This window comes from Camelus bactrianus, chromosome 4 (genome assembly GCF_048773025.1).
Source record: "Camelus bactrianus isolate YW-2024 breed Bactrian camel chromosome 4, ASM4877302v1, whole genome shotgun sequence".
In the NCBI taxonomy this organism is placed as follows: domain Eukaryota; kingdom Metazoa; phylum Chordata; class Mammalia; order Artiodactyla; family Camelidae; genus Camelus; species Camelus bactrianus.
In genome coordinates, this window is record NC_133542.1 from 6,112,541 (window position 1) to 6,138,382 (window position 25,842).

At 38.9% G+C, this 25,842-nt stretch overlaps 1 long non-coding RNA gene across 5 annotated transcripts in view; it reads right to left on the reverse strand.

Moving 5' to 3' along the window:
* LOC141577425 (uncharacterized) overlaps positions 1-25,842 on the reverse strand; it is a 313,952-nt gene that overhangs the window by 284,565 nt on the left and 3,545 nt on the right. For 2 of the 5 annotated variants that reach the window (XR_012506291.1, XR_012506290.1), the window contains 8 exons: positions 25,730-25,795; positions 24,857-24,920; positions 23,453-23,520; positions 21,361-21,492; positions 19,892-19,999; positions 17,907-18,021; positions 17,464-17,526; positions 8,837-15,236 (listed from right to left, as the gene is read on the reverse strand). This is a non-coding gene — a long non-coding RNA (uncharacterized LOC141577425). Of the gene's footprint in view, positions 1-8,836; positions 15,237-17,463; positions 17,527-17,906; positions 18,022-19,891; positions 20,000-21,287; positions 21,493-23,452; positions 23,521-24,856; positions 24,921-25,729; positions 25,796-25,842 lie in introns of those variants that run through there. The other 3 variants (XR_012506292.1, XR_012506293.1, XR_012506294.1) reach the window with 3 other exon arrangements.

Genomic DNA, 25,842 nt, shown 5'->3' on the forward strand with positions numbered 1-25,842 from the left:
AGGGTGCCCAGAAGGGGCAGAGGACAGAGTCCAGCCTGGACACCACCCCCTGCTGGACCCTGATCTGGGGTGAGAATTGGGACAAGCCAGGGCCCCGCTAGGACTCCTCATCCAGCAAAGAGGTGAGGAAAAGTTAAGGAGACAATGGAGGCTGACCCCACCATGCTCCCTGTGTGAGGGCACTGCTTCCAGGATCCTGGAGGTTCCTTAGACCCTTGTGAAGTGGCTGCTGTTTCCAGCCCCATGTGGGCAGAAGAACTGAGGCAGGGAGGACAGAGTGACTCAGGACAGAGCTAGGATTCATCCAAGAGTGTGTGCTGGGCCTCTCGCTGAGAGCAGCCTCTGGGCATCATGGACTCAGGAAGTGTCTTGTCCTCCCTCTTAAGGCTCCTGGCATGTTAGGCAGGAAAGATCCCAGTGCCCATACCTGGGCCTCTCTGGGTGATGCTGACATGTGGGATCATGATTGTCCTGGGAAAGGAGAGAGAATGTAGGCTGGGCGTCAGGTCTGCATCAGACCCTAATGATGCCCCTAATGTTGTGTGACCTGGAAACTCCCTGACCTCTCTGTGCCTGGCTTTCCAGCTCTGACTCAGAGGACTGCTGTGCTTGGCACACAGTTGGACCTCAATCAGAGGAAAAAGCCAGCCCTTCCCCAGGAACCTCTCCTCTTACATGCCCAAAGCTAAGCCCATTTGCCACACATCACCAGAGCTGATACGTGACAAACAGGGCAAGTGAAATCCAGCAACCCCTCCCTCCTGCCTGAGGCCCTTCCCTCCTCAGTGACAGTGGCTCAGAGCAGGTCTCTGCATCCCAGAAGTCTGAACTGAGCCTTGTGACCTGGAGGAGTCCCTGTTCCACACAACTTTGTTTCCAGGTCCTTCCAACAAGACAAAAGAGCACCTGGTCAGTCTCTTAGCTGCAAGGTCCTCCCTTTGCAAATTCCCCCATCACATCCGGGCTAGAAGATGTGAGTTCCAGGGCACATGACCATCCAAATGATGACTTCAGGGAAACATCCCTGCCCACACTGCACTCTTCAGAGCCCACCTTCTAAAAGAAGGGGTAGTGACCCACGGTTGTGCACAGTTTTATCACAACACAGCCCTCACCCACCCACCATTGGAAACATGTGAGAAGCAGAGATTCCCAAGTGCCTGGACCCCTGTCATCCAGAAAGCAGAGGTTAGGGTAACAGACAGAAGGGGAGAAAGTACTTTCATACTATATATCTGATAAGGGGTTAACACCCAAAACATATAAATAACTCTTACAATTCAACAGCAAAAAACAAGCAATCTGATTTAAAAAGTGGGCAGAGGAACTGAATAGACATTTTTCCAAAGAAGACACACAGATGTCTAACAGGTACATGAAAAGGTGCTCAACATCACTCACCATCAGGGAAATGCAAATCAAAACCACAATGAGATATCCCCTCCCACCTGGCAGGGTGGGTGTCATCAAAATACAAGAGATAACAAGTGATGGTGGTGGTGTGAAGAAAAGGGAAACTTCTGCAATGTTGGTGGGAATGTAAATTGGTGCCATCACTCTGGAAAAGAGTAAGAAGACTCCCCCAAAATTTAAAATTAGAACTTCCATATGATCCAGCAAGTCCACTGCTGGGAATATATCCAAAGGAAATGAAATCACTATGTCAATGAGACAACTGCACCCTCACGTTCACTATATCATTATTTACAATAACCAAGATATGTAAACAACCTAAGTGTCCATCAACAGATGAATGGATACAGAAAACTTGACGCATATATATGTATATATAATGGAATCTTATTCAGACATTAAAAAAATGAAATCCTGCCATTTGTGACAACTTGGATGGACCTTCAGGGTATTATGCTAAGTGAAATAAATAAGAAAGAGAAAGACAAATACCTATGATCTAATTTACATGTGGAATCTACAAAATAAACCGAAACCCATAGAAACAGAGATCAGGTTGGTGGTTGCCAGAGGTGAGTCAGGGGGTGATTGAAATTCGGGAAGATAATCAAAATGTACAAACTTCCAGTTAAAAGATAAACAAGTCCTGGGGACATAATGTACTGCAAGGTGACTGTAGTTAACAACACTGCGCTGTGCATTTGATAGTTGTTAAGAGAGTACCTCTTAAAATTTCTGATCACAAGGAAAATAGTGTGTGACTATGGGTGATGACAGACGTCAAGTAAACTTAATGCAGTGATCATTTCACAATATGCACATGTAACAAGTCATTATGCTGCACACCTAAAGCCAACAAAGTTATGTGACAATTGTATCTCAGGAATAATTATCCCAGGAAGCGGGGGTGCGAGCCTGGATTACCTACTGCAGGAGCTGCCTTTGCCCTCCAACAGCAGAGGGTGGTAGTTGTGACAGGGACTGTAGGTCCCTGAAAGCCTAGAATGTTTACTCTCTGGACCTTCACAGGGAGAGTGTGCAGACCGTGCCCTGGAAGACGGTGGTCATGGCAGCAACAACGGCCTGCCTGTGTGCAGGCTCAGCCCAGACAGCTCCTGTGCTCTGCTGTCACCGCATTTACTTCCCTCCACACCCTCAGAGGGAGAGGCTTCAATGTTCCGATTTTACACATGAGAAAACTGAGGCTCATTTGCTTTGAATTATTGACCAAGTGGTGGGGGAAGCTTTGAACCCCAGTGTTCTGATTTCAAAGCCACATCTCAGTCCTGATTTTTAGAAGGTGGAGGTCCAGGCACTGGGGACCCTCCACCTTCCTCACTTGTAGTCTTACTCCAGGGCTGCCATACCCGAGGCGTCTGGGTGAACACATTTAATCCGCTTACTCTGCACCAGCTGAGCCCTTGGCTGCCAGTCTGTTGTCGCTGCCTGACACCAGCTGAGTTTTACAAGTGAACCATCACCCCCTGCCAGCCTACCTGCCCTGCTATGTGGGGCAGACCCCTCCTAGCCTGGTCATTCTAAACCCTTAGCTCACACATTTGCACAACTGCATCAAAAGGGCCCTACTCCCTGTGTGGAGGTATCGACAAGGGGAAGGGAGGGGAGTTTTGGGTGGCCCCTTACTCTGAAGGTGATACATGACAGGACATGTTCATGTCCATAATGGCACTCAATTTGAAGCTAAGAACATGATCACAGCGAGGGGTAAAAGCTGAGAGGCTACAAGGCTGCTGAGAAAGGGGCTTGACTATTGAATTGTAAATGTGTAATTTAATTTAAAAATTAGCCCCCTGGGTGATAAGAATTTGCCCCTAAGGCCAAAATTGGCCACCTGACCCCTGGGAACCCCTCAATTCCAGGATGTAATCATCTGAGCATGGAGGGGGCTTAAATTGGGGTGCTGTCCTCTCAGTCATGGTGCACCTGCCCACGTATGCACCCATGAACTGCAGTTCTCACACATCAAGGCACCTCTCATGCCCTGCCAAGGAGGTCCAGGTCATAAGGAAGGGATGACAGACTGTGAGGTCACACGTGTGCCCCTGCAGGGGTGAATGTTGTATAGGGAAGAGCCACCCCCCACAATCACCTCCAGGAGGGGTGCTGGAGGGAGGACTCCTGAGCCCCTAGGCTTAGCAAGCATCCTGGCTGAGGGTGGGGAGGCTGTCCACTCTGAAGTCATAGGTCAGATGGTAGATTGGGGTCCCACCCCCACAGCTCACCAGTGAGACCGTCTAGTCTGTTTTCTCTGTAAACTGGAACCCAGTCACCCTCACCCTCAGAAGTGGGGGCAGCCTGTGTAAATAACAACACAAAGCCCTGGGCTGTTTCAGGTGCTCGGGGGTGTCCAGCCTCACTAGGCCGGGCAGGTGGGAGAGGAGATGTATGAGTTAGCAGGTGTGAGAGCAGAGTTGAGACTTGGCTGAATGCATGCACTCTAATATCCAGGAACTGCGAGCTACAACTAGCAAATCTGTTCACTGAGGCCATGTGTACTCTCCCTTGTAATTTACAATCCCCTGTTTAAACAGAGGCCTCTGGAGTCTATTAGCCACATTGTTGCCTGTCACCACACTGTTGCAGTTCCAGGGTCTCCATTTAGCCAGCTTGAAGGAATAGTCAAACTTTTTCTTAAAACCAGTGACAGAAAACCAAAGTGGCTTAAAGAAGCAAACAGGGCAGGAGAGAATGACTTACCTAACTGAGACATCCAAAGGGAGATAGCTTCAGGCAGGGCTGTACCTGGTGCTCAGTGACATCAGCAGAAGTCATCCTTCCCCACCTCTGGGCTCTGCCACTGGTGTCATCTTCACATGGCTCTGCCTTTATGAGAGCAAGATAGTCACCAACTGCCACAGGCTGACATCATCACCCCTCAACTCCCAACTGAAATAGAACTTCTCTGCTCCCAGGATTCCAGTAACTAGGCCTGACCTCCGTGGAGCCTGATTGGGCTGGTGCCCAGCCCTGAGCCAATCACAGTGGCCAGGGAGGATGGAAAATGCTGATTGGCCAGATCAAGGCCATGTGACCATCCTCTCCAGGAAACCTGTGAGCTGTTCACCTGTTTTCAGGTTGGGAGAGTGTGATGTCTCCCAGAGGATCCTGCTACTAGTACAACCTGCAGGTGGCACAATGAGTTGAAATGAGCCTGTCTGCTTGGTGACAAGTGACAGGTCACTTAGTGGTTCCCTGCTCCAGGGAGGGAGGCATGTCCAAACAGTATTGGGGCTTCAGAGCCAGAATGTAGTAGAAAAGCCTCCCAGTCTCCCAAAAGGTGGGAAAGTGAGCAGTGACACTGGAAAGGCACTCCTCTCTGTGGCCCTTGGCTTTCTCCTTGTTACAGTGGAGAGTGCAGTGTTGCCCCTGACAGCCCACTTCCCTGCTGGGAGGCCTTTGCAACAGGTGGAGAGTGCTTGGAAAAGCCCACTTATTCTGAGGAACTGTTATTGCTCCTGGTGGCATTATTATTTTCATGTCACTTGTGAGGTGGGCCCTGAGGGGTCCCTGATCTGGGGGCACAGACACCCACAGAAACTTGGCCCAGTATTGCTGTTCATTCAACAATGACTTACCGAGCACCTACTGTGTGTCAGATTCCCAGGATAGAGCAGTGGTGTTGACAGCACAAGCCCCTGCCTCACCTCATCTCTGCATCCCAGGTGGGGTCACCAGAATGGGAGTTCAGGAAGCAGAGGTCGTGGCCGAAGCCTTGTGGGAAGCCCTGGGTTTTTCTCTGTGCTGAGGGCACTAGCAGCACACCGATTGTGGGACTCAGTACCCGCAGGACCTAGCATTGATGGGTAAAGGAGAGGGGCATTTCTACAAGCCCATCCTCACTAACCCCAGGCTCCAGAGGGCAGCTCCACTCTGCTCAACCCCAGGGGGCATCTTCCATCATCCTGATCACCCTCTGGTATTACTCCCCGCTCAGATACAATTTTCCCTGTGGCAGCTAGACTCAGAATATGTGTTTGTTTCTCTCCCATGTGGTTAAGTGGACTTCAGACACATGATAGTGATGGAGTGGCTAAGCCTCTGGGCACATTGCTGGGTGACCCGCGGAAATTGCTGCACATGGTGAGCTCCCTTCTGCCAACCAATGGGCCAGGCCCCACCACTTCTGTCTGTTCTACCGCACTTAATCTGCACAGACACTCTGTGCAGGACATCCTGTTATCCCCCATCTCTGATGACCTTGGGTGGACAAAGCTTGGGTTTGAGAAAGTTGCCCATGTCACATTGTTGACAAGTGGGGAGCTGGGGATTTGCACCCTGGTCCCAGGATTCCGGATCATGGAAAGGCCTGGGTGGGGCAGCTTATTGCCAAGGGAAGTCCTGCCCAAGCCTCTCCCATGAGAGCCCACCCAACAGCACATCTAGCAGAGTCAGCATTTCCTGGACCAGATGGACAGAACCTCAAAACTTCTTTGCAGATTGTTTCCATGTTCTTTTGCAAAAACAGAAAGGCCACAGGCCAGGGAAGGATAAGGCCAAGAGTGTTTTCATTGGGGAGAGTGAAGGACAAGTGTGAAGACACACAGCACTCCCAGCAGCCTTCTAGGCAGAGCCTGCCAGTGGGTGAGCAGCTACCATGACTACCTATCATAACACTGTGAGGTTCATGCCTGTACAACCCTGCCTGTGAGAAGAGCAAAGTGAAGCTCAGAGAGGTGTGGGGACCCTCCAAAGACAAACAGATAAGGTGGGATCATCACCACCATGCTGTGCTGGGACAGGCAGTCACCTGTCACACTGCTCATGCATGGCCTGCTGGGAGTAGTGAAGGCCTGATAGGAGCACAGGAACACTGTGGTGAAGGTGATGTTTCTACCTGGGACAGCTGGTACCGGGGGCTCTAGCTGATTCTTCATTGTGCCTGCTTTGAGTGTCAGAATGTTGCAGCCTCATGTAGGGGAAGGGCTGTCTCCTTTCCACACCGGTGCACAAGGAAGAGCATGCACACACTGGCATCACCATAGACCACCGGCAGGATCAGGATCTGGAGCTCAGAGCAGAAACTGCCAACACCAGGAACTGGTGCAAGAGGAGGACCTGAGTGCCCCCTGAAACATTTCTAATTTTAAAAACATACTTAATTAGGGGGAAGTGATAAACAGTTGATCCCTTCAAAATATTCTGTTTTCCAAGGAACAATAGCACCTCAGCATTATAAGAGGATTAACTCAGTCGTCAATAACCATCACTATAGGTATGAGAAAACAGTGTTAGGAGTTACAAAAGGGTCTCAAGATCATGCAGGTCATAACTGAGAACCGTCCAAAGCATGTGCTGCATGATAGCCTCTCTAAGCTACCTGAGGCTTGGTCTGCTCCTGACACAGGGCAGATGGTTCTGAGAAAACCACACTCCTCAGGGGACCCCAGGGAGTTGACAGAGTTGAGTTTGGGTTCCTGATCATCTTCTAAGTCTGGAATTTTGAGATTCTTCTGCACCTGTCCTTCCTCCAGAACAGAATATGATTCAGGCGGGATTCCAAAGACTGAGGCATGTGCCAGGCAAGAGAGCAGGCGTGGCTGGATGAGCGCATCGCCAGTGCCACCAACAAAGAGGCCAGGGCACTGAGATTTCCAGTGATTTAGCATCCTGGCTGGGAGGGGTCATGTGTTCTACAGTGAGTTCTGAGTATACTGCACGGACCTGGAGGACCTGCAGGGGGCGCGCGAAGCCAGCGTGTCTTAGGTGGCGGTGCGCATGCGCAGTCCGCGTCAGCAGCCAGCATCTTCCCTGGGGGCGGAGCTTGTTTTCCTCAGGACTGAGCGGGCGGCGCCATGGAGGCCCCAGGACAGCGCTGCCTGCGTGTCCGCGGGAGGAGGACGCTCCCCGCCCGCTGTCTGAAGTTACTCCGGTTTCCCACTGCCTGCGCCCGCTTCCTGCCGGGGTGTGTGTGGACCTGACCGAGCTAGGGCCCCGGCCGGCTGGGCAGGAGGGGACGGGTGTGCTGGCGGGCCTGCTTCGACTATTCTCGCCCGCCGGGATGCGGGTGTGATTGTCCGCGCCCCTGGTCCTCACCGCCCGGGTCTCCCTTCCCCCGTGTGATTGGAGGTGTGTACACCGCGGGTCAGGAGCGGGGACGCAGGTGTAATGGGAAAGGGGCTGAGAAAGTACTGAAAGAGTTAAAGAGAAGTGTGTAAATCACATTATGTTAATTTTTATATTTTAAGTGTGTCAAAGTCAGAGATTATCATGCTTTTACTTTCTTGTCTTTAAAGGCATGCAATCATTTATTTTATACTTAAAATATGCTTCCCAGCTTATCTCGTTTTCAAGTCAAAATTCTGCCATGGTTGACATTTTCTCATAATATAGTGACAATCTTCAACATGTGTGAATATAAACTCATCGAAAAAATCTTGCACCATTCCATGGTGAGTAGTCTTGTTAAAAATATCCGGGCCATTACTAAATTATTACAAAAATATAAATTTTTTGAATCACTTTTAGAAGTTCCACACACAGTGGTATTTTTAAAACACCAACCACTGCATAGTGCTTAAGACCATTTAAGATGAAATATATTCAAACCTAAAACTTTAGAATACTCAAAAGGCAGGATAATGGCTGTTTTTTCATTGCAAATACATTTTTTCTTCGTAAGTGCAAAATACGAAGGTATTCAGCTAAATTTTGTATATCTTTATTTAAAAGGTGAAATTAGAATATAATCTCATTTTTTATTTTAAGGCTATATTTCCCATAAAAATTGGTATTTTTATCTGTAGGATCTTAATTGTCCATTCATTTGTTTTTTCTTTTGGTTTATTTTCTTTAACAGAGAGTGCATTTTTGTGTCTTGTTAAGAGTTTTTAATTCTCCTATCTTATTCCAAGAGACTTTCTCATACTGATAGTAAATAAGGGGAGAGCCCTTATAGTAACTGTGCATCTTTTCATGTAGTCAGGATTTTTTTTTTTTTTGGATGACTTTTTTTTTACAACTTCCACTAGGTTCACAATATTCCCATTATGACAACTCAATAAAAAATTGTAATCTATTTACACCAAGATACTTATGTCAGCACAGTGCTTTTGCTGATATGATTTACATTAGATTATAATATTTTATTTGATTTACATATATACTAATACATATTTTACATATGTACACACATATATGAATATCTCCTAAATGCCATTAATTTGCATGGGGTGGTAGCTGGTAACATGTGATCTTTCTGACCATTGGTTATTCTTATGTGTGTCTAACGTACTTCTTAGAACAGATACTAGAACATCACACCTCTCATTATACAATATTTTAAAGGTTATATTTTATTTTAATTATTTTTAAACATTTTTTATTGAGGAATAGTCATTTTACAATGTTATGACAAATTCCAGTGTAGAGCACAATTTTTCAGTTATACATGAACGTACATACATTCATTGTCACTTTTTTTTTTTTGCTGTGAGTTACCACAAGATCTTGCATATATTTAAGATTCCACACATGAGTGATCTCATATGGTATTCCTCTTTCTCTTTCTGTTCTGCTCCACCTAGAATAACATTCTCCAGGAGCATCCATGTCTCTGCAAATGGCGTTATGTTGTCAGTTTTTGTGGCTGAATAGTATCCCATCATACAAATATCCCACATCTTTATCCAGTCATCTGTTGATGGACATTTTAGGCTGTTTCCATGTCTTAGCTGTTGTAAATAGTGTAGAGAAATCAGCTGAAAACCTTATGGGTGTTCCCTTGTAACTCACTCTTTGTTTTTCTCTCGCTTCCTTTAGGATCATTTCTTTATCCTTGACCCTGGCTATCTTGATTAGGATATGCCTTGGTGTGGGTATGTTTGGGTTCTTCCTGTTTGGGAACCTCTGAGCCTCCTGTGCTTGGATATGATTCCTTCTTTAGGTCTGGGAAGTTTTCAGTCATGAGTCCTTCCCATACCTTTTCAATCCCCTTTGTTCTTTTTCCCCTTCTGGAACTCCTATTATGCATAGATTGGCACACTTTATATTACACCATAGGTCCCGTATATTGTTTTCATTGTTTTTTATTTGTTTTTCTCTCAGCTGTTCTGATTGGGTGCTTCCTGTTGTCCTGTCTTCTAGATCACATATTTGTTCTTCTGTATTTTCTAGTCTGCTTTGCACAGCCTTTAGGTCAGCTCTCATCTCAGACAATGAGTTTACTAATTCTACTTGGTTCTTATTTATAGTTTCTATTTCATTTTTGACATATTTTATATCCCTAAACACTATTTTTTTTAGTTCCTTCAGTACTTTGATCACTCTTTTTTTGAAACCTTGATCTAGTAGGCCATCAATGTCTTTTTCCTTGATCATGCTTTCAGGGGATTTCTCTTGATCTTTTAATTGGGAGTGGTTTCTCTGCTTCTTCACATTGCTCATATCTCTCTGGCAACGTGGCTTAAGGAGTATCAGTTACCTACTTAACCTGGAGATGGTGTGCCCTTAATGATTTGATCGAGAGGTCTTTGTGTCTTCGCCCTGCTTCGCGAACTCAGCTTGCTGTTTCATAGGCCTTCTGTTGGCGCCCTCATCTGTGCTGTGCTCTCAGTGGCTGTTGGCTAGCAGATTGTGTCCCCTCCTAACACTAGGTCAGGAGCTGAGCTCTTACCCGGTGGGCGGGCAGGTCACTCCCCCTCCTGATGCCACAGTCAGATGCTGTGATCAGGGGGAGGCAGGTGGGCAGATCACACCCCGTCCCAGCACCGTGTTCAGGTGCTGTGTTCCTCCCAGGAAGGTGGGTGGCTGCCCACCTGCCCTCTCCTCGTGCTGGTCACTCTGCTGCTCTGTGCAGCTGCCTGCTCTGCCTCGGGTAGGTGGTCTGTAGGTGGGCTCGGGGAAGACTGCGGAACAGCCCCAACTATGCTCTGTGCCAAATCTGAGCTCCTTGTTTCTCTTGGCAGCACAAGTTCTCTGAGGTGTCAGGGTAGAAAGATCATCTCTGCCTCGGGCTATAAACAAGTCTCAGTCCTGCCTAGGAGGTTGTGGAGCCCCCACGTGCAGATTCAGGCCTCAGCCCCGCCCCCGCCCAGGCACTATGCACAGGAGGAGATGGTAGCTGTGGCTGAGCCCTGCCTCTCTTCTTGCGAGATGTGCCAGTAATGGCACAGGTCTGAGGAGACAAAGGCTACAGCACCCCTCCCCCCAGGGCACATGCCTGTTTACAGTTTTGTTTACCTTCTGAGTTAAAATTTACCTGACAATGAAATGTATAAATTAGGCTTTTGAGGTTCATCCTTGTATCAGTAGTTGATTCTTTTTTATTGTTGAGTAGTATTCCATTGTTTGAATATACTATCATTTGTTTTATCCATTCTCCTACTGATAAATACTTGGGCTTTGGATATCTTTTTTTGCAAGCAAACTTTTTTTTAAAAAATGCAAATATAGTATACATGCTTAAATGTGAACACATCTTAAATATACAGCTCAGTGATTTTTCACAAAGTAAACACATCTATGTAACCTTCATCCAGTCAAGAAACAGGACATTGCTGTTCCACTTTGGGTTTCTTCCCAGTTACTACGGCACCCCTTTGATGGACTCACCATCCTAAATTCAGCCACCATGGATTGGTTTTTTTGCTTTTGAAATTTTTGGTCCCGTACTTTCCACTCAACATTATGTAAGATTCATCCACTAGTGTTTTCTGTAAACTAGTATATTTTTTATTGCTTTAAAGTATACAAATTGTATGCATGTGCCACCACTTATGGTTATGTATTTATTGTTGACAAGTGTTTGGGTCATTTTCTATTTGGGGGTATAACAAATAGTGATTATGAGAATTTTCTGGATGTCCTTTGGTGCTCAGATGTAGAAGTTTCTGAAGGGTACACACATGGGTTACCCTTGGTAATAGGGTGTGGGTGTGTGTGTATGTGTATGTGTGTGTGTGTACATATATATACACACACACACACATATATAACTTTCATTCAAAAAGCCTATTTCCAAAGTATTTGTAAGAATCTATATTCCCACTGGCCATGTGTAAGAGTCCCCATTGCTTGTTGCCCTCACCAATGCTTCATATCCTTAACAACTAACTATTCTAGTGGATGTCTAATGGTGTTCCAAGTGTGGTTTTAGTATGTATTTCCATTATTACTAAAGAGGTCAGCCCCTTTTCATAGTTTATGTGGATTTTTTTGTGTGTTTGTGAAGCACCTGTTCAATTATTTTGCATATTTTAATATTGAGGTTCTGCCTTTTACTCCACTGGTTTTTGTTCTTTATATGCCCTAGATACAAGTCTTTTGTTGGATATAGGTATAGTAAATATATTTTCCCACCGTGTGGCTTAGCTTTTCACTTTCTTAATGGTATCTCTTGATAAAAATAATTCTTAATTTTACTGAAGTCCAACTTAATACTCTTCTTTTATGTTTCATGCTTTGTCTGGTTTAAGAACTCTTTGCCACTTCAAAGTCATTAAAATATCTCCTACACTATTTTCTAGATGCTTTATTTTGGTGGGGGATTAGGTTATTTATTTTTATGGAGGTACTGGGAGTTGAACCCAAGACCTTATGCATGCTAAGCACACATTCCACCTGAGCTTTACCCTCCCCCAGATGCTTTGCTTTATGTTTCAAATATATTAGATTTATAATCTATCTAAAGTTACTGTTCATGTATGGTACAGGGTTTAATTCAATGCTGTTCCATTGGTCTATATGTCTAACTTTAGGTAGTTATCACATAGACTTAATATTGTTTTATAAGTCCTTTAACATTGTTCTTTAATATCATCTTGGCTATTGTTGGCCCTTCACGCTTCTCTATGTATTTAGAATCAGCTTGTCAAGTTCTACAAAAAAACAGTAACAACAATTAACTGTTGGGGATTTTGATGTGCACATATAAAACTTTGAATCAGTTGAAGGGGAACTGACATCTTTAAAATGCTGAGCCCTCCAATCCATAAAGTTGGATTACCTCCCCTATATTTATTTTTATCACTGCTGTAACAAATTATCACAAATTTTGCAGCTTAAAGCAACACAAGCTTATTATTTTATGGTTCTGTAGGTCAAGTCAGGAACAGGTATCATTTGGCTAAAAATCAAGATGTCAGCAGGGCTGTATGCCCTTCTGTAGGTCAAAGGAAGAATATATTTCCTTGTCTTTTCCAGCTTCTAGAGTTCACCCACATTTCTTTACCCATGGCCCTTCCTCTATCTTCAAAGCTAACAGCTTTACAGCTTTCTAATCCTTCTTCCAAAGTCTTATCTTTCTGACCACAGCTGGGAAAGATTTTCAATTTTTAAGGACTCCTGTTGTTAGACTAGGCCCATGTAGATAATCCAGGCTAATCTCCCTGTCTCAGAGTCCTTAACCTGATACATCTGCAAAATCCCCTTTGCCATGTAAAATAACATATTCACAGATTTCAGGATTAGAGCATGGATATAGGTAGGGGTCAGTGTGGTGCACTATTTTGTTTATCAAACTGTTTAACATTTGACGCTTTCTGACAAACGTACAAGATAGAAGATCCTGATCATGTTTAGAGTGCTTCCTCTGCAAAATATTGGGCACTGAGTTTATTTGAAAGGACTGAAAACAATATTACCACAGGAATGGTTTCCTAATTCTACTGACATTTACTTACTTTATACTTAAATACCCAAAATGGTCAGCCAGGAGTGGGATCTTGGCAAATAAAATAAAAGTATAATTCAAGCTTTTATCACTGAATTTACTAGCTAATTCTATTTTAGAAACAGACAGAAATTAAAACAATTTAGAGTAAGTCTGATTACTTATATATTAAGTGAAAATTAAGTTTTAAAAGCATGTCTGAATATGGGATAAAGTAAGCATCATAAAATGTAATGTTAATATTTAGTACCTGCAAATCTCAAACTCCCAATTTATAAACAAGTTCATACTGTATAGCACAAGGAAGTATATCCAATACTGTTTTGTAGTAACTTATGGTGAAAAAGAGTATGAAAATTAATATATGTATGTTCATGTATGACTGAAGCATTGTGCTGTACACCAGAAATTGACACATTGTAAACTGACTACATATATATTTGAAAGGGCTGAAAGGACTATATATACCAAGAAAAAAAATTAGATTGATAACCAACAAAAAAATCTGTCAGTAATATAATGCTAGAAACACAGACACAAAAGAAAATCTCAGGCATACATCTGTTTATAGAGTCCTAGAAAAAATAGTGCCTATGCAAGTCCCTGATAAACATGAGAAAATAGGAAAGGCAATATAAAAGTTCAAAATGCTTTGCTATGAAAGAGCTGCAAGGTGACTCAGACACAAACTTAAGTGGTCAAAATGTTTATATAATTAATGATAACAAAGTAATTGAGGACATCATTTTAAATGAGATAAAAATAGCTGCTCAATTTTCATATTACTAAGCAAGTCATTTCTGTTTATAGTAGGTTTATATTATTTTTATATGTATTTATATTTTATAAAGACATCAACTTAGATCCTGGCTGATAACTGACAGTGGAGCAACTGATTGATTTAAATGGGTATCATAGACTTATCAGATTTCATATGCTTTAAATATACATTAATTATTAGCTGTCAGGAAGAGTCCAATTTTCATTTATTCTAACATAGCTGTGTCACAGGCAGGTTACTCTATTTACAATGGAGAATCATGATAGATATAAAGATATCAAGTCTTATTGATCTTCATAGGGGTGCTTTTATAAGAAAAGGAGAATAAAATAAGAAGAATCTAAAATACTATTTTTTTATAGTGTTCTAACAGTTTTATCTTATTTTTATTTTTTTACTGAGTTATAGTCCGTTTACAATGTTGTGTCAATTTCTGGTGTACAGCACAATTTTTCAGTACTTTACGAATATACGTATATTTGTTTTCATATTTTTTCCCCATGAGCTACTACAAAATTTTGAATATAATTCCCTGTGCTATACAGTATAAACTTGTTTATCTATTCTATATATACCTGTCAGTATTTACAAATCTTGAACTTCCAGTCTGTCCCTACTCACACCCTGTAAAATACTATTAAATCAACATATATTTATGAAGAACTATGAAAAATGGGAAACTATAAGTTGTTTCTTTAAATTGGAGCAAAGAGAACTACTTTAACTGGAAAATAGTTAAAATCTGGCAAGTTTTATGATTTCATGTTCACCCCGACAGCTTTTTTTCCTCCTTTCTCCTTCAATCTTTTTTGGACCTTCTAAAGAATTAAATTAAAAAAAAGAAAAAAAAAAGAAAGAAAGAAAGAATAAAAGAAAATTAAGAAACAGATTTGCATCTAAAATAACCTCCTAACTGGAAAGATTGTATACTTTGTGAAAAATTTACAGCTGCCGACTTATGATCTTTGTCTCTGTCCACACTGCCTTACTTGTTAGGAAGGGTCTTAAAAAAAAAAAAAAAGTAAAGAAAAATAGCAAATTATAATGGCTTTTACATTTTAAATTCTTTTCTATGTGTCTACAATCTGCTCTATTATGAGTTATTAAGATAAACATTATCAGCTATACTCTACTTTCCTATCATGCACATTGTGACTCTGAGAAGTATGCACGCTCTAACTTACCATCTGCAGGTGGTGTACAGGTTAATGCAGTTCTTTTGACAATATATGGTTTTGTAGTCTAGTTGTCTAACTACTACATAATGGAAAAGATGTAGAACTACTGGTACCACTGCCCTCGGTCTCTGTCATTTACCTTAAACATACCTGGAAAAGTAGATTCAAAAACTCATTGGCAAGAACATTTTTCACACTCCAGATATGATATTCCTCTAGAGTTAAGATGGCCATTCTGAAAGAGAAACAATATTTAAGAATATCTTAAATCTTCATCTTCTTATATTATTTGAATAAAATCTGTTTTATTAAACTTGCAATGGTAATTTGTCTGAAAGAAAACTAATGATTTAACGTAGATGCTATGTGTTCATCTGAAAGTAGGCCAGCAAGAATAAGTTCAAAAGTAACCAAACTCTGAAGTAGTCAGTCACAACGTGGGCAATTTATCACCAAAAATCTTCTTCCTCCAGTAAGACCTGGGAAATAACTCACAGTATCTTCTGGTTCAAGGTGAAGTTTACTAACAGAACCCACAAAAGGTTCTGGTTAGAGAAAAAGGACTATTTACTAACTTTGAAAGCATCTTTCCAAACTCTCTGGATTATGCCCTTTGACCCTAACAATTTTCTAAGATCTTCTTTAAAACATCTGGCAATATTATTAGACTTCTTAAGAGATTTAAAAAAACTAAATATATATAATAAATGAGTATCTATATTAACATTTCCTCAAAATAAAATTTAACATTACTTTCACAAGTTGAATAAAGCAGTATTTTTTTTTTTTTGGTGTCAAAGTGTACCAAAAATTACATTTATATACAGTAGACAATATTTCTTGGCAGGCAAAAATATAACCAAATGCTTCTTACTTCATGTTTTGAACAATCACCTTAACAATCCTAGATGAATAATAATGTCCTTAGCTTTTATTAATTATATTTTTATTATCTAATGATTTATTATTTAATGATATTTAATATTTATTATTAATGATATTCATGTATTCATTCAATATATAATACCATGTATTATAAGAAAAGATTTTAAAGCACTATGATGGTAATTATTGGCTTTCATGATGCAACTTCCATAAAAGTATATTAATACCAATGTAATGGTACAAAATAATGGGTAATATTGTCACAGTCTATTCACCAGTGAATATGGGTAATAGGTTTGGTTGAAAGGTCCAAATTCTATTCTAAATTTTTACCATTTCATTATTATGGTTACACGGAGATGGAGCAGCTAAATGATCTTTTTTTTTAATGTTCAAAAGTACAGCCATAAAAAGAAACACGGTCTTACATAAAAATAGACAGCGATGATAACCTCCATACTTATCAAACACCCAGAAAAAAGGCAATGGAAATTGTATCTCTACATAAGGTATTTCCTAACAGAAACTTTCCTATGTTTCTGTTTTCATATATACCAAATAGAAATGGCTACCTTAGTTTTGGGCAGAAAAGTAAATGAAGACGGTTATCTGAGTTGCCAAACAAAGATCAAGCCCTGAAAAATTCATTTCTTTTATTTATTTATGTTGAGTGTCAGTTAATAAGACTATGATGATTTCTTCTGGATTTGTGATTGAAAAAAAAAGTTACTTATTTTTCTAAGCCTGTATAAGACCACTATGGTCTACATCCTACCATCTGCTACTTGGTACATGTCAACATTTGAATACAAAGGGTCAAATTAACTCATATGTGTCTCACATATATGGATTATCTTCAGTTTCACAGGGATACATAGACATTAAGGCAAACCTATTATAATATCTTTAATAAATGTTGTGAAACTAAAAAAAATTCAAGGCTTTATTCTTTGTAAAGTACATGCTTGTTTCTGCTATTATACACTTATTCTGGCTGCTATTAAAAAACTTAGAACAGACCCTCACCAATATTATTGAAAAAAAAAATTTTAAAACTATATACACCACCCAGATTGAGATAAAAAATAATTTCCATCATCCCAGATATCCTATGGTCCTTCCCAGTTAAATGACCCATCTCCAAAATCACTATTGTAACAATTATTAACATGAGTTGTCTCTGTTCTAGAACTTCATATAAATTGAATTGTACAATGTGTTCTTTTATTCTGTGGCTTCTTTTGCTCAATATAAGCTTTGTTTTACCATAATGTATTAAAATGGGAGAAGTAAAGATTATAAACTACAGATGTCAAGGGCTGTCTCTACTTAATTTTTATAAAATGCCTAGCTTATAAAATATAATGTTTTTATGTAAATAACACTTAATGGAGTTGTTTAAAGGTGGAATGGGCTTTCCTTAGGGACAACTTGGAGGTATTGTAACCACAGGTCCAAATAAGCATTTAGCAGGGATGATGTAGAAGAGATTCAAGTATGTATACGTAAGGTATGTATAGCAATTCAGAATATAATGTATTTTTAGAAAAGAATAAATTAGTCTCTGCTAGACTCACCTTTGTGGTGTCATGTGCATTCTATGTGTCTTCTACAATGTTGGATACATCCACATGTAATTCCTTTAAAACCAGAAACCCAAATCAGTAGTTAGGATAGAGAAGGTATCATTTTTATTAGCCAGTAGCTGAAGTATAAAGTATTTTCGGTCAACTTTTTTTTTCTTTTTTTAATTACAGAAATAGATGGCTTGTTTGCCTTAAAAATTTATGACAATTTTCCAGTGGTTTCATTTTTTTAATATAATACATTCAGCTTATTAAATTTTCTAAGGCAAATTCTCTTCCCAATTTTGCATCTTTGGCTATGAATATTTTGAGTAGCATAATATAGAACCTAGAAGTAGTAAGAAATCTTTTTCTCAACCTGTTTTAAAAAATTATTCACTCTATGTTCCTGTTGGAAGTTTACATTCAAGAAGATGTATAAAATCAGACTTTACCAGGGTATCATTGGTGCAGTTGTCCTTCCAGACCTCTAAATGTGCAACCACGTGTCTCTCAGTTCAACCCTAGAGAGAACTCCATCACCGTCAACATCAAATACCTTGAAGCAAACTAAAGAAAAGAAACTCTTATGGAGGGAAATTACTTTCATATTCTGAAGTATAATACATTTTATTACAAGCCGCCCTAGTAAAATTACTTAGTTCCTCAAACAATTACATTCTGGATTAAGTTCTTATTTGGAGGAGATTGTGTCATTAAAGTCCTTTGAACTTGTAGGAATTCCTGTACACTTCACAAGTCTCTCTCCTTATATCATTAGCCAGCTTAGAGAACTCTATCCTTCACCTAAATCTAAAGTTAAATTTCTTGCAAACTGAAAAAGAAGGGCCAAGTTACTATACAATATCTCACAGATTTTGAGAAGGTAATTCAAGCTTTTAAATTAATTTCTAATATTTAAAACTGATCACTTCAGAGTTGATTCTTACAATGTTGAAAATATTCCATCTACATTAAGAATCAACAAAAAGCTGGTACAGTCAGCCCCCTGTATCCATTGGTTCTGCATTCACAGGTATAAACAATAGGTCAAAAATTATATAAATATATATATATGAATTTTCCCAGAAAGTTCTCAAAAGCAAAACTTGAATTTGCTATTCACTGACAACTATTTACATATCATTTACATTGTATTTACAAATAATTACATTGTATTAGGTATTACAAGTAACCTAGAGATGATTGAAAGTATACAGGAGGATGTGCATAGGTTATATGCAAATACTATGCCATTTTACATAAGGACTTGAGCATCCATGGATTTGGTATCTGAGGGGGTCTCAGAACCAATCCTCAGCAGATAATGAGAGATGACTGTATAAAGATTTTGCCTCTCCAGTGTAATTAATGTGCACCCAATATTTTTGCCTAAGAACAATCTCAAATCTTCAATGAAGTTTATATACAACAAGCTAAAAATCCGAAATATCAGCACTTTGCTAATTAACATCAATATCAGAAAAATTGCTAGTTAGTCTAGTTGGTTAACTTCCACTAGTCCACTGGCAAAAAATAAATTAAAAAAAAAATTTAAGACAATAATTAACCTCAATTGAGAAACAAAGACTTCAGCCTCTTTAATACCAGAACTTTAATGTGAACAAATAATCTATCACAAAGCCAGGTTAGAGTAATGGTATACTATCAGGGAAGATAAAAGAAATCTAAATTTTTAAGATTAAATAATTATCTACTTCACACACCCGTGTGTGTAATAATTATGTATTAATTATGCTATTAAATTAACTGAGTACATCACAGTACAACATTACTAAAGAATATTGAACTAATAAGTATCATACCCAAAATACGCAGTATTTGTGAAGCTGTATTTTAGAAATATGCAGAGATAATGACCTTAGTGAATATATAAGAATTAGGTTCCAATTAAATGTAAACTGCTGCATTTTCCTAACCAAATATGGTTAAGATTTATTAATGTAATATGCTTATAAATTACGCTATAATATTTTAGCTAGGTTTAAAAGGTAAATTTAGTATTTAATAAAATTGTTTTATCATAAATTTAATTTTGCTAATATCAATATACACAGTGCTAGAAAATAAGTTGGAATTCAAGTTAAGCAAGACAAATTTTCTATATAGACTACCAGAAAATATTTTCTATATGCTTAACATTTTCAAACACATCATGAATGATGTAGTTCATTTATCATGAATTGTACATTCATCTGGAAAATCAACCATTATTAATAACAAAGATCTTAAATTACTCCACAGTAAAAAAGAATAGATGATTGAACCTTTACACTGACCTCAGTAAAACCTCAGCAAGAGATTGCTATTTGCCAAAGGGATGAAAATTCAAGCCTTAATCAGATGATTTTTTACATGAATGGATGCTAATTTTTTTCTCTGTATAGCTTCCAAATTTTGTGATGTTTAACACACTTACATTTCTGTCTTTCAGCCAGAGGTCCTCTGCAACAAGCTGATAACCCACAGGATATCTCCTTAAAATCTATGTGGCTGTCATGATTTTCACCAAAAGCATTAAATAAACCTGTAAAATAGGAACACAGAATAAATCACAGCCAACAAACTTCCTGTTAATAATGACATGCTTATGAAAGGAGGCATGACTCGCATAAACTGACTTAGTTTTTAAAAGTTATCAGTAGTTTCCACTGTCTTAGGAAGTTTTTTTTTTTCCCCCTGGAATAATTATAAACAAAATTTAACTTCCTAGAAGAAAATACTATCATTTAGTGTTTGGTTTTGTCTGCCTACCTGTCTCTATCTTATATTAATTCCAAAAGTCAAAAGTGATTGTAGAATGTAAAAAATTAAAATATATTTTAAAAATTTAACTGGAAAAAAGTCAGAGACCACAATTATCCTAATTTGGAAAGACTAAGAAGAAAAAAGAAAAAAGAAGAAGAAAAGTTGAACTCTATCAAAGATATACTGTGTTATTATTAACAAGCTTCATACAACTCCTTCATGAAGCAAAGAAAACTAACACACTATATTATAAGAGAAAGAAATTCTGTACTGCAGTCTTCATTGTACCACTTAATCTGTATAAATAAATATATTAAATTTCAGAAATAAAGGGCAATTTATAATCTAATCTTGTGGTTTTTAAACTTTTCATAAAAAATAAATGGAATCATTTTGTTTTCAAATGAAATGATTTCTCAATCTCTAATTCTAAAAAGGTAAAAACATAACTGCACTGCTGAAGTGGAAGCCCTGTCTGTTCTAGCTCCCCTAACAAATATTACTAAAACACACTAGAAACCTGAAGAATACAGACTGTCTATTTCAAGAATCTAATTCTGTGCCCTCAAAGAGCAGAAAATTGAAGCTAAGAAGTAGTTAAATGACTTGCTAAAAGTAAGAAATTTTTTTAAAAAGGTCTGAATCAGAAGCAGAACCCAAGCTTTCAGATTTCAAATACAGTTTTTGTGATTATCAGCCACAACTACTCCTTGTAAACCTCATTTAATATATATATATATATATATATATATAGTAGTGAAAAGTTTAGAGCTAAGTGCGGACCTTAGAGATGGTCTAGTCCAGTGGTTTCTTAATTTTTTAAGGGTGGGGGAAGGATACAGCAGTGGAACCTTCTTCTATATAAAAGAAATACAATAGACACTACTCAGCTGAGGAAGAGGTGAGGTCACGTGTGGAAGCTAGAGTTTGCCTATTCAGTGTCCACCACCCTGACCTTGCACCAGATGCTGAGGCACCGCACTGGAGCACAGTTTCATAATGATTGTCTTGGTCAAACTGATTTTATATATGAGAATATTCAGGTGCAGAAAGGTAAACCGACTTACACAAGGCTCCAAAGGTGGAACAAGGCTCACGTGTTTACCAAAGAACATTTGTAGAAAATAGAAGGATTCCCACCTTCACTCAGAGATGGACAAATTGGTGGTGAAGCCAATGGGCCAAATGTCTCTAAGTCAAATCATCCAGTTCGGGATTGAGCCCTCAGCAACCAACAGCATTTCTCCAGATGAATGATGTCTGATTCCTCCACTGACAATCAAATCAAAAAAGATTATAAAATCTCACTCTTCTCTTCTGGACAATTAATTAGTTCATCCTGATAATGTAACTTCTAAAGATACATTTTAATTTCCCAGTTAAACTGTTAAAAAACTACCTAAAACAAAAACTCTGAAAGACAAATATATTGTATCTAATACAAGTGGCATGCAAATTAAATTCAAATTAACATAAAAGAGGCTTTAAAATTGGAAAAAAATTTGCAATTTCCCATTAAGCAGGCTGTTTAATTCCAACATGTAAAATAATAAACTAAGATATTTATTTTTTGCTTCCCACACTTTTATCTGTATTCACTTTGGTGATTTTAATCTCTATCTTGGATTTGAAAATTCTTGATCATAGTCTCTCCTGGCTACACAGGTAACACACTAATAGCAGAATCTCTGTTTGATTTATCCTGTCATTATGGTAACCACTTACACATTTAATACTTATTAAATAAATGTACAAAGGGGATAGACCTAAGCTTCTCCTTCTTGGTCCTAAAATTCTTACTACCCCTCCTATAAAGGCAGGAGCCTCCTCTGTAGGACAGAGTGTAAATGTATCTCCTGAGAAGGATTCCCCAACAAGGGCTGTCTTTACAGCGTGTTTTTAGATAAGATGTTTTTATGGGACATTTCAATAAAAGGATCAAGGACCTAAGCTTCCCAGTATGGTGGGAGTTGTGATGGGCATGGGAGGATGCTCACTTGGGATGAGATGTTAAAGACACTAACAGTGAAAAGGACAGGGCAAGATGAAGGGCAATTGGGAAACAGGACCACAGAGATGTGACAGATACTTCCCACTGTCATCTAAGTGATACCTACTTGAAAGAAACATTTCTACAGTTAAATTCTATAATGGGGGGTTATTTAAATGAAGCACACATATTCTCAAAGAGTAGATCACATAACCTTTAGAGATTCAGAGTGCATTAGCATTTTCAGAGTACTTTTTACATCAATAACTAGTATTTATAAATTCCTGTGCGCTAAATAAGTATGTGGAATTATTTCCATTTTGCTTTTAGACTTACTACAGCTTAACCTATTCACTGCACTGATACAGAGTAATTTTTCTAATGAATAAAAATGATAATGTACAAACTTGTTAAAGATTCTTTAATTTCTCCATCACCAGATTTATGAACATTTAGGCCTATGTGTCAGGCCCCGTTTCTTACCAGCTTTTTCACCAACACCTTACATTTAGGTTATATTGCATTACCCAGAGGTCAGGAAATGTTCTTTCACACATCCATGTCTTTATTAGCTCTTGTGTCCTCTGAGGAGAAACCTTCTCCCCACTTTCACATCCTTCCATTTTACAGCCTAACCACTAATCCTTCTGTAAACACCTTCTAATGCTTTCCAACCTCACCAGCTACCCCAGGGTCTTAGCTTCTCTCTTCCGCAATTGTCCTCCACTGTATATAGTATCCAATATTCAAGTGAAGTATGAGTCCTCATTTACAGGTCTGTGGCCTCTCTAGATTACAAAGTATTTGGATTCAGTAACCTTGTCCTTTTATCACTGTTGCTGCTAGAATTCATTTCATAGGACCTGATACATAGTAACCACACAATAAATACTTGCTGAATGAATGAATGAATGAATAGCCAAGGCAATCTTCACAGCCAAGGCTTCCCCATCCCAGCTCAGTATTCTTTCTGTTACATCAAAGAGACTCTGCCCCATGAAACAACAGACCCTGCACATTTTAACAAATGTATACAATTATTAGGAACTATTATTAGAACAGAGACTAGCACTACTGTTCTCATAGTTATGTCACATAAGAAGTGTATTAAAGATCTTTCTGATTTGTTATTTATACAAATCAGCTATGTCTGTCACCAGTTTAAATATTAGTAATTTAGAAAACAAAAGTTATTGACTTATCTACTCATCAGAAAACATTATGACAGATCTATTTACATACCTCTTTTGTCAGTTTATATACCAACTGGAAAAGAAGAGGTGTACAGTCAACTCTGAGGGTATAATTGCCTGCAAAATAAATAAGAGAGTATTTTAATACCTCCAAATGGACTTCAAACCTGTATTTAATTCTAACTTTATTTTCTAATTATAAACAAGATATAACAGATTTCAAATTGAAGGCATCATTCCTGGAGAATTAAAAATAGGGTGGACCCTACAGATTATCATATTCAGTGAAGTATGTCAGACAGAGAAAGGCAAATATCAAATTATATCACTTATATGTGGAATGTAAACAAACAAAAAAATGATACAAATGAACTTATTTACAAACCAGAAATAGATTCACGACATAGACAAGAAACTATGGTTACCCAAGGAGAAAGGGGGAAGGGAAGAGAGATGTTAGGAGTTCAGGATTAACAGATACACACTATTATATATGAAACAGATAAACAAGGACCTACTGTATAGCACAGGGAATTATATTCAGTATCTTATTATAACCTATAATGGAAAAGAATCTAAAAATGTATATGTATATGTATATGTATATGTATATGTATATGTATATAACTGTGTAACTTTGCTGTACACCTGAAACTAATATTATAAATCAAATGTACTTCAGTAAAAACAAATAAATAAGATTTTAGAATAGATAGGTAGGTAGATAAATAGACAGACAAACAGTCTGGCTAAAACTAAAACACAAGGTGGAAATAACTCTTCAGGAGCCAGAGAGGCTGCAGCACACACTCGAGATAGGAGACTGCAGAGGCGGACTCTGCTGCTAAGGCCGCAGCTCCTGCAGTAACAGTAAGGGCCATTGCTCATTACGGCAGCAGTACCTAGGGGTCTTTGGCAAAGGAAGTGGTAAGGCCATAATGTTCATGTTTTTATTCATTCATTCAATTCAATATCAAGACTTTAGACTAGAGCATGTCAGTAACTAACATGTGTCCTGTGACACTTACCTAGAAATAACCATAATATGATGAAAGCCTACAGATGCACATGCCACATGTCAGGGTCAAAAGGAAGTCTGTAGTGGGTGCTTATTTCAGAGTTGGTCCAATACATACAGGAACTATTTCTGTATGAAATATTTTACCCCAACTTTTAAAAATAGCTCCACAGGAAGAATGTCAAAAGTACTAAAGTTTTAAGTAGTAATCCAAGATAGGCAAATGGTAAATATTCTAAAGAAATTAGGATCAATAGCTTAGTTATGAATCATATTGATTCATTTGAATCATAATAATGTTCTCTCTGGTAAAATGGAGAAATGGAGGTATTATTGAGGCATCTCATAGAAAGAGGATAATCCTAGTTTATGAGTTGGAGTTGATAGACTTAAATACTGGTATACTATTTAATGACAATCTGAAATAAAATTTACCTTCTGTGTATGAGTCTGCATTGATATATGCAACCTCTCTCTCCTGGAGTGTTTTCACATTCTCCTGTAGTTGAAGCAAAGCAGTCACTTAACTCACAGCATTTACAATTGTGGAAATACAAGCAAAACAAACAAATTAATTCAGTAAAAGAGTGGTTTGCAGATACCATTATAAATCAAACGCCTATGCCTTTGACCATAATTTTAAGAAAATGCTATTAACTGCTTGATAATATTAATGCAATTAAAACAAGAAAGAAAAATATTAGTGATGCTGTAGCCACTTTTCATAGCAACAGCACGGAGACCCAGAGGAAAACTGCCCCTGATCCCCTGCACCATAATATGAAGGGGGAAGGCTCGGAGATGCTCAGCCTCACCCTGGATCTACTGGAAGAGAACTGCTCAAAGTAAGGCCTGGAAATCTGTACTTTTAAAAGGTGTCCCTGGCAATCCTTACAGACATTAAAGTATGAGATCCCTTGACACTGGGGATCCAAGTAACTTTACCATATTAAAAGTGAGGAAGTTGGAAATTTGATTTATCAAGAATTTTTTGAAAGAGAAGGTATTGATGAAAAAGAAAAAGAAAGGAGGGGAGGATAGAGAAAAAACTAGAGGGAGAGAAGAGTGGCTATTAGGACAAAGACAAGACATTTCTCTCTCACACATACATGCACACACGCACACACATTCTAGAAAAATACAGCAGAAGAAGACTAATGCCATCACACACATGGGAATATGCAGAGAGAACTCTTTTCTTCTCTCTGTTTCTCTCTCTCTCTCTCTCTAGCTTGCTACCTTATAAGAGCAGTTACAGTAAAAACATTTAAAGCTGTGAGTGGTCATCCCACAAATGAGAATTCTCACCTCTGCACTTGGCCACACGGGATAGATGACAGCTGATTCTGCTGCAGAGTTTCCATTATGACAGAGCTACAGTAGAAATAAAAAAGATTCCTTAACTATATGTAAAGGTAAAT